A 10802-nucleotide genomic window follows, 5' to 3' on the forward strand; every position below is an offset into this window, starting at 1 on the left:
TTTTTTTTTTTTTTTTTTGGAGACAGTGTCTCACTGTGTCACCCAGGCTGGAGGGCAGTGGCGCGATCTCAGCTCGCTGCTGCAACCTCTGCCTCCCAGGTTCAAGCGATTCTCCTGCCTCAGCCTCCCAAGTAGCTGGGATTACAGGAGCCCGTCACCACACCCAGCTAATTTTTGTATTTCTAGTAGAGACAGGGTTTTACCATGTTGGCAAGACTGGTCTTGAACTCCTGACTTTGTGATCTGCCCACCTCAGCCTCCCAGAGTGCTGGGATTACAAATGTGAGCTACCGCGCCTAGCCAAGTCACAAGAATACTTTTATGCATTTTTAATATGCTGATTAAAAGCTATTTATGTCTCTATACCAGTTGAAGGAAGAATGCTGAGGTATTTTAAAATAACTCCAAGTATTTTCTTCTACCTTTTTATTATTCATATAATCCCAATTCCTTGATAACATTGGGTAGACAGTTGTTTTGTTTTAAACAAGGATAACAATTTTTTATTGGCAAGAATTGTATTTTGTTTCAAAGTACACTTTCCAGTTCACCTTTGTCTTTCTTGATTCATGCACAGTCAGATTCAGAAGTACCAAAAACAGTATCTGCTGTGTTGAAATCCTGTTGATTTGGAAAATCTAATGACTAAATTAGAGAACTTTTCTTTCTTTCCTGATACTGCAAGTTACTCAATGTGACAGTACGGTATGACTCACGCAAGCACAGATCTGCTTAGGCCTGCAGGCTGTGGGTGGATTGGAGTCAAGGAAGAAAAAAATGGAGTAAGATTCACGTGCTTTGAATTCAAGGCATAAGGGTGAGATTTCCAAATTTCAGAATAACCTGGCATCACAACAAAATTGTATGTAGTTTGCAATACAAAAATATTTTAAAATAATTTTAAAGCGATTTAACAAGGACGATTTTCAGAATACCAGGCTGGCAGTCGTCACTGTTATTGCAACTGCACAGGAACCTGGGTGCTACTGGGGTCAGGATCACAGCGGATGACCTTGTTTTCTAAGCCAGGAGGATTCTTGAAGTAAGCCTCTTCTGTCAATCACAAATCTAGCACAGCCAGGGTCTTTGACTGACTGAAAACCCCATCATTGTCATGTTTTTAGTCTCGGCTACTTGCTGGGAAGCCAGAGAAATTCCCGGCTGCTCTAGGACCAGGAAACATTCTTCCTTTCCTACCCTTTAAACATCTCTCCTCCCTCTTTCTTCCTCCCAGTTATTGCCCTCTGATTCCCCAGCATGGTCTCCTCAAAGAATTCAAGCACTAGAAAACTAAAGCTCAGAGGCAACTTTTCCAAAGCAATTTAATTTTTAATCAAGCTATGCAAACATCTCCAGGCGCAAGGGAGTACTATGGCCTGGGAGGAGGAGAGCAAAGTAAATCATCTCTATTTTAACCTGCCGTATTTGGACTTACTCTCTAACAGTTCAGTCCAAACACTTCTTAGCTATACGGAAGAAACCGTGCCATCCAATTTGCTGCTGAATGACCTTTCACCATCCTGGGCTGATATTAGTCAGAGGTGGTGATTGCTTAACCCTCAGTTAAAGGCACTCAGTTTGCTCCTTTGCTGTGTCTTTCGGTCATTCCATCAGCATGAGCCACTGCACTCTGTGCCAGTGTACTCTGTGCCCTTCCCACTGGGCTCTGCATTACGCTTTCATCTCATCCCAACCACTGGGGCTTCTGTTAGTCAAACTTGCATTCCACATGATACATTTCCCCATCTGTGTCTTACTGTGAATATTTTCTGCTGCTCTCTCATAAAACCCTTCACTGTCCTGTGTTACTCTCATCTCTTTAATTTGTAGACATTATGGATAATGATTAGGATTACAATACATTTCTGTAATTTTAATGCATATCTCCAACATTCATTGTTCTGTGGCTACAATAACACATTCTAGATATATAAGACCGTAGATTAAGTTAACTAACTTTTATTAAAATGGGCTTATTCCTTTTCGACATTTGCAGTCCAGCTGTAGAGTGTGACTATGTGTATATGTGTGTGTGTAATGATAACAAATAGTGGCTGAAATGTTTGAGTCAATTTCTCATTTGGGAAGGGAAGTTAAATCCATAATTTTCAGAAAGATTACTTATAATCATAAAAAGCCTAAATTAAATACCCGGATTAGCTTACCTCGGTGTAAAATGGTGTAACCGGGGTTTTTTTGGCGGGTGTTGGTGAGGCACAACTCCTCCGAGAGAATACTGCAGGTTCCTGGTCTCCGTTCTCAAGGATAAGAGAAGGGACCACTGCAGGTGCGCAGTAAGCTCGTAAAAGTAAATACTGGACCCAAGAAGTGTTGCAGAAAGGTGATTCTTTTTAGGTAGAGAAAAGAGAAGAAAAGGAGAAGAGAAAGACTTAAACAGAGTGTGGAAGGGGATTCCAGAAGGCAAATTCAAGAGGGGAAAGAGAGCTCCCACTATGTGGGAGGGAATCCAGAGAGCTGAAAATCCACTGTGGGTGAAGGGGCAGGGGAATTTATCCTGGGAGAAATTCCCACCTCCCCAAGTTCCTCTGGCCAATGAAAGGAGTTTTTTTAAAATTCCACTGGGGTGATTGACTTAGTTTCTTCCCAAGTCCTCGAAATTCAAACATAAACTGTTACATCTCCCAGATGGGGCGAGATAGGAGCGGGGCGTGGCTCTGGGTAATTCTTGCCCTTAAAACTACGCCCCCTTGTGGACCCAGTAAGAGAATACATTCCCCCAACGGGACATTCAAACTCCTGCCTCATTCAAGTCACATCAGTTATATCTGCATTTTAGAGGTGTTTTTGTTTTCTCCTTCAGAGCTAGTTGTAAGTAATCCTTTAATCAACTGAATACACTTTCTAAATCAAAACCACTGATTTAAAAGATGCAGATAGAAAATCTATCTCCTTAAGTCATCAGATAGCCCAGCACAATGCCAGGTACTATGAGGGATTCAAAATAGTCTGATGTCTTTGCCTCTTTTCTTTGCATATACACATAAAGGAAAGTAAATATTTAACAATGAAACCCCAAATATCATAGGGTAGTATATTTTTTAGATAAATGCTATAGATAATAAACACTCTCAGTAGAAATTTAAGAAAAATCAGTCATGAGGCCAGGAGTGGTGGCTAAGGCCTCTAATCCTCCCACTTTGGGAGGCCAAGGTGGGTGGATCACTTGAGGTCAGGAGTTTGGGACCAGCCTGACCAATATAGCGAAATGCTGTCTCTAGTGAAAATATAAAAATTAACTGAGCATGGTGGTGTGCGCCTGTAATCCCAGCTACTTGGGAGGCTGAGGCAGGAGAATCACTTGAACATGGTTGGGGTGGGGGGAGGCAGAGGTTGCAGTGAGCCAAGATCTGCGCCACGGCACTCCAGTCTGGGCAAGAGAGTGAAACTTCACCTCAAAAAAAAAAAAAAAAAAAAAAAAATCGAAAAAAAAAAATCAGACTCAATGGAGAGAATTATTCAGAAGGTCATTTTTACCCCCAGAAACCTATCTTTACCAGTACTACAACTAAACGTTAAGGTCTAGAATTGAAAGATGTTTTTAAAAAGAGTAATGGCAAAAAAGAGGAGAACAGGAGTAAATGCAGCAAACAGGAAGAGAATGAAGCAGAATTGGAAAGGAGAGAATAAATGAATATAAAGCAAGAAAGAGTGGCACCAGTAAGTACCATGCTGTGAGGTTACACCTGTGCCACAGAGCCCCCGATACCCTCTGAAATGAGAAGGAGCATGGCAGCGTGGACGGAAATTCCGTTTATGCGAGTGCATCACTGAACTTACCTTAGTCTCATTTTACTGTTCTGCACAGAAAGAGACAGAGTGACCCCAAGGTTCACCAAGATTTCCTTTTGACTTAAAATTTGAAAATTCTATGAAAGGTCACACTGTAAGCCAGGTAGCAGCTGGCCAATTCAGCCAGGCATGTGTTTACATTCCAAACATATTCCAAAAGCCCCCTATAGAGTTTGAAAAGGCCTCTGAATTTGTCACTAAAAAAAAAAAAATCTTCAACGTGAGCTGCTCTTTGGACTTTGTTAAAGTGTTCTTTTCTTCTTTTGTAAGAGACCTCTGTCTGAAAAAGGCATCTGGGAAATAATCACCACAAGTTTTTCCGTAGGATGGAAACACTGCTGCACGCTAACTGCCTAGAGTCAGTACAAATCTATCCAGTGGTCACTAAGTGCCCTCCAAGCCCTAAATCACTTTCAGCTTTGAGGAGACATATGTGTTGGGATGAGTTCCATTCAATTAGTCTTTTCCAGTCAAACTCCAGAGTGAATCAGGGTTGTAGCCAACTCTTAATAAATATACCAGATTTTAGCATCTGGAAGGAAGACGATCCAAAACAAATTATATGATCCACATAGTATGGAGCTCTGGTGTGGTCATTTGATTCCTGAGTGGTGACCATACTCTGGACGTGTAGGACGAACTTTTAACCCAACAAATTATCCAGCAAACAACAGCTGCATAGCCCTTTCACTAGTGGAACCATAAAAACTCAAATGAATTGTGTTTACAGTGATATCAGCACTTCAAAAATGGCTATTTTTTTAAGTCAGCAAAAAAATAAGAAGGTCTACAGCAATTACAGGATTAAGCTCCTCTTCAGGCTTCAAGTTTTGCCCCAGAAAGGCAGATAAGATTAATGTCTTTTCTTCTGCTCAATTGAATATTTGCTTTTATCTTTACCTCTACTTTGAATCTTTGCTAAGGAAAGGAAGGCTTTGTCTTGGATGGTTTAGTTAACATGGCTTAGGTTATGTTTTATGACTAATTAAAATGAAACTGAAACTTGCGGGATGGAGACACAAATTAGCCTGCTTCCATTTGGACCTCCCTTCTTAATTCAGCTGGCTGTGTCTTAATCCTGGAGCCCTAGGCACTTTCAGGGGGTTATTGATTGAATCCACAGATTCCGTTTCACACAGCAAATGACACTATGTAGTCAGTCTCTTAATTACTTAATGCAGTCTCTATGCGTCATGACAATATGCATATTAAAACAAGTAGTGTAAATATAGCTGAAATGAAGCTGGCCGAGGCAATTTTTATAAAAGCTACTCTATCTGAATGGGAGGTGTCTCAAATTCAGTTAGGCCAAGAGTTTCACTGAAAACAATGCATTATCCTAAAAGCCATTTGAATGATGAAATCTCTTATGACAAAGAGACTACAAATGCAAAAAATAATTAATCCATAAATTAGTTATTTATGGAATAAATTACTAATGGAATAAATCATTATGGAATAACTAATATTTCAAAAGACAAGTTTTGAAATATTCTGTAGGTTAGGGTCTGTATAAGCAAGACAGTACTTTGCTTTGCAGCAAGTCTCCTTTTTAAACTAGAATGGGAAGAATCATGATGTCTATCTACTAAGCAGAGTTTAGTGGGTTCTTATTAGGGACTCTCAACTTGTCCCAAATATTGAAGCACATCTAAATGCTAGATACAGACAATGAGTAGAATAACCCACAATGTAGGAAATCAACTATATAATCTGTCAGTTTCCTGTGATAGATTTATATTTTATTATTCTATAAAATCAATTCACTTGTTTTTTATTCATTTTGATTGGAGCTGATTGGCTATTTTTAAACTTTTTTCCTCTTCTTTTCCCTTTCCTCCTTTCATCTACTTTTCTCCTTCCTCCTTCCCTCTCCAAAAAGTTTTTAAGGAGCCAAGGATGAAGATTTTTTAAAAAACTCCTGGGCTCAGGCAGTCACTGGGGAGGAGAGGTCTTCAGTTCTGAGGATTCTAAGATTTTTAAAACATTTCATAAGTAATTGAAAGTTGTGCATATTTTTTGATCATTTTATACATATGTTACCATTAGAATTATATGCATTTTCACTGGGTCTTTTGTCAACTAATGTGTTTTAATGTTTTTTGAACTATTAAGAATTAAAACACGGTGCCATGTCTTTCAATATGCCACCCATTCCTAGTTTTTATGTAAAAAGTGCTTCTGAAACTGCAAAAAAAAAGCAGATTGTTTTATTAAAGATTAACTATTCCCAGAATATAATTGCTTTTATAGTCTTATTAAGCCAGCACTTTAAAGTATAATATACTCTTTTGTCATAGTTCTATTTCACATTGATTAAATGATATGTGACAAAAGAAAGTTGATGTGTCTACCAGACCTCTGCAGGAAACTAATCCAGTTTGTAAGAATGAGAAAAATATACTAAAGGAACTAGTTTTTGATAAGGAATTTATCCATGGTAAAGACATAGCTAGCATGACTTTTCAGGCCTTGACTTTTGAGTCAAAGACAAGTTTTGAAATATTCTAGTCTGTTGCTAAAGCCTAGCAACTATGCTCTCTTTGCCATGTATTTGTCACTCTCGGGAACCCTGAGATCATAAGACTATAACGTTTCTTTAAAAATAAAGGAACTTGAAGAATTCTCTAGTGGCATATGCACCCACAACTCCCATGCCAGTTGAATTATACTGTTGATTAGTTTCATCTTCAATAGCAGTGATGGACAAGTTCCTCTTCGCTGACCCCACTGCCATCTGTCATCCTGGATTCTACCTACAGTGCATTGTAGGAGCTACACTGAACAGGTTTCACCCTGGTCAAGGTCACTGCCCAGCCAATCAGAATTGATGGGGTCACTGCAAATATCCAAATTACTTCCAAATGGAGGTGCTGACAGACACTGTTAATGAGCACTGTTTTGTCAGACTTGTTGATGACCTTTGACAACATCCTTTTTCCAGACTGCTAAGATTAGTCATTTTTTTTCCTCCTTCTGACATTTAGGTGGTATTTGATACTTAAATGCACATTTGAGGGTAATCTGAATCTGTGTCAGAAGATAAATTTGCAGAAGTGATAAAACTGATACTGTTGTTATCATCTGTTAAGGAAATATTTTATTTTCTTATCTTAAGAAAGATCTAAGCCTGCACCTCTGGGTAACTGCTGTGGAGAACTGGATGTGAGATTCACAAAACTGTAAGTATCATACAATTACAATAGCAGAGCAAATGATCCTACTTCTAAACAGTATCAGGTGCCTTACTTTTCCACTTGTGTCCTATGCTCGCCAATGAGGTGCAGAATATGAAAGAGAATAGATTATTCATAGCTGTACGTTGTCATTCTACAATAATAATATCTGCTTATACTGGTTGGGTATTATGACAAAATTATCAGGTGTATTATCAAAGAGACTCTTGAGATCAATGTCTTGCTTTTTTATATTTCTGGTTATCCTCCGTGATCAATCAGCCAAATAACACCCCCAAGAAGCTACTTAAAATGATGAGGCACTGGAGTGTGTGGGACTGTGCTGGTAGAAACCCTATAAACAGTTAGGCCAATGAGAAGTCTACAGTTCAATAAGGGTAGAAAAATTTAATGTATCACTTTGTTCTTTAACTGACAAATTGTTCTACCCAGCAGCTATTTCTGTTCTCTATTTTCAGGTATTGGTACCTGAGGGTGTATTTGTTAATGCTACTCTGTTCAGCACATCTCCTTTACAGCAACTGGATTCATTGTTCACAAACGTATATTACGTGAAGAGAAATCCTATCCCTTTAGCTCTATTTCCTTAGCCCTCAGGGAAATTTTTATGATATTCCGTTTAATTGATTAGATTTAATTTTCATTCCTAAGCAGACCCTTACTATCTGTGGCCTCACTCAGGATTCTATTGTTCACCTTTCTTCCTCCCTAAATCTCAAAGGCTGCCTTACAACTAATTTACAGCTTCCAGTAAAAGTACTTTAAAAATCTAGGAATTTGCTCAGAATATCCATGTTACAAAATACTGCCTAATATTAAAGAGAAAAAAAAAAAACCTACAGGTGGTCATCACAGAGATTTACTCTATCAGTATTCTTATTTCTAATTAACAAGTCACATGTGTGCTTTTTTTCCTTCAAAAATCATTTTAATGGAGACAATTTTATGCCACCCTCCATTTGCAATTCAACACCTATTTTTAAAAATATTTTACTACAAATATGAAGGATCAAAGATATTTAGAACAGTCTTACAATCTAATGTCTGGGAAACAAATCCAAAATTCAGTATGAGACAAAGAAACGAAATAGAAGCCTTCGTATATATATTCAGTGTTCCAGAAGATGATAGAATCCTCAACATTCTTTCTCTGTAATTTTTCTTGGATTACATCATCTTTCCTGTAGCTTCAACTATCTCTTTGTGGGGAGTCTCTGGATGGTTCTCTGAAGGCCAATTGTGTGAATTCCTAGTTTTGTAATCAATGACCTTTTATTGGGTAGCTTGAACTTGGCCATGATGGTACTTTTGTATTTATACCATAAAAATGGGGAGATGCTACACATCGAGGCTTCTTTACCCCTCACCCTTCTTCTGGAAAGCCAGTGGTTAAAGTATTACCAGCTCACCACCAGTCTTAACCCTATTTTAATTCAATTCAGGGTAAATCTCACTAAAAATAATTTTATTTTGTTTTTTGTCTTTAAAATAAGAATATCAAAAAAGTCATTTTAATTTCATGAGTAATTGCTATAAAAAGCAAACAAAATTAGGTTTCCTGGATAATTTATCTCCATGTATCACTCTACAAAAGATATGTAACTGTACACCAAGGCAAATTACATATTCTTAGCGCCTTCCTCACCTGTCCCAATTGAAGACTGTTTCTGTTTGCAGAGAAAAGAAACGCTGGTCTCACTGTGAAGGATGAGGAGAAAGAAGAAAGAAATTATTTCTCTCTTCTGTCTTTCCAAAATCTACCTTCATCCTCTCAATCATAAATTACAGAAGTAAAATAGAGCCTTGTCACTCAACATGTGGTCTGCGGACCAGCAGTCTGGGCATCTCCTAAGAGATAGTTTCAAAATGCAGGATCTCCACATCAACCCCAGACATTCGGAATGACGATCTGCCTTTTAACAAGGCTCAGGTGATTCATGGACACATTCAAGTTTGAGAAGTGCTGGATTTGAGGAGAGAAAGTCCGGGGTGACTAGGGGAAGGAAGAGACTTGGGAGGAGAGAAGATGTTGGGTAAGGGCAGAGGTACATCCATTCAGTTATCTGGCCCTAACATGCTGGATTCTCTACAAAGACGAGGCGCAACAGAGGACACAATTCAGCCCTTTAAATGAGCTTTATAGATGACTTTTCTATCATCTTCACCTGTGGCTGGTTGTCTCCTAGCACCAGTTACAAAAGATAGTGATACTGACAAGATAATTCTAAACTACTGCTAAGAAATTTGGAGAAAGTTATTACTGTGACCCTGAGGATGAAGCTCTTCATTTCTTCACCAAGTTGAAAATGTGGCTTGAGGAAAAATATTTCTGCTTTCATTTTGGCCCTGTTTGCCCTGAGGCCATGTGTAGCTGAGCACAGCCAAATGAGACTGACCGAAAAAATCTGGTATAGTTAGACAGTGCAGTTGAACAGCAGCCAGGCCATGAAATGGAGTTCCAGAAATTCAAGCTCTTCCTTAGTTGATGCTGACAGCTGAAAAGAATAGGTTTTTTTTGCTCTCGCATGCACTTTTCTGTACTATACAAACCGTATCTCTAGGTCACTTATGTTGACCTGGCTTTGTTACAAAATGTGTGACCTCTTTAAGTGTCTCAGTTTTGTCTGTAAAATGGTGGTATGGGACAGCTCTTGGGACCACCCTGGTCTTTCCACCTGTCCTCAGACCTTTTACCCCAGAATATTCTGCTCTGTAAGAGCTATCTAACAGAAAACACTTTGTTCTCTGGCTCCAGCTGTTTCAGAGAACCCTGGCAATATGCTGCCCTTGTTTTTGGTTTTTTGGTTTTTTTTTTTTTTTTTTTTGAATTCTTAAGTCCTACATTTATTAAATTTTTCAGAAAGATTTTCTCAACTAAAATGTGCACAGGCATTGTGAATATGTGTACACATGGGTGGTAATTTTAACCGAGTCTTAACCATTGCTTTTTTCTTGTGATAAAGGTGATGTCCCGAGACATTCCTGTTGTGGTATCATGCTAGTTAATAAATACTCGATGTTATATGAGAAAATCATTATCTGCAAGGTGAACATCTATAAATAGAAAGACAGTGCTGGAAGTTCTCATTTACACGTTATGCTAATATTTTCTACCAAAAATTATCGACATTAAAGATCACTTGAATCTCAGAGCAACTCTGGATGGCACTTTATAATACATCATCATAACTTAGAATGTTCTACTCTTTTGTTCATTTCACATTTCTAAATATTATTCATCAGTTTCCTCATTTGCAAAAGGCAGATAACAGTACCTATTCCCAGGTTGGAGCATGAAAATTAAACAAGGTAATGCATAAAACCACAGTTCCTGGCAATTAGTAAGTATCCCATTAATGTTAGCTTTATTGTCATATTTTTATCTAATTCTTTTAAAAAATCTTCAAACCACAATGTTGGCAATGTTCACATGCATTCAATGATTTAGATGTTTAGTTAACATCTATCAAGCAAGCTGCTTCTATGCGTTTTGACGTGTATATGTAATAGCCTAATTTCAGCATGCCAGGTGTATTACTAAGAAAAAATAAACCCTCTTTATTGATGTCTATTGTTATAGCTTATTTCTAACTTGGTCTTGAGGTCTCTCTCTTAAAACTGGCCATAACCAATGTAGCCATGCTTTAGGAAAGCTCTGACTAAAGAAAAGTTAGGCTCAGACTGAGGTGTGTGGATTAGGCAAAACAGAATGAGAAAGTAAAACCAAATGCATGAAACATAAGAAATGTCTTACTTACCGGTCTCAGAGAGGTTGGGGTGTCAATAGGAGGCTGA

Source organism: Sapajus apella, unplaced genomic scaffold (assembly GCF_009761245.1).
Source record: "Sapajus apella isolate SASKATOON/1434 unplaced genomic scaffold, GSC_monkey_1.0 scaffold7, whole genome shotgun sequence".
Classification (NCBI taxonomy): domain Eukaryota; kingdom Metazoa; phylum Chordata; class Mammalia; order Primates; family Cebidae; genus Sapajus; species Sapajus apella.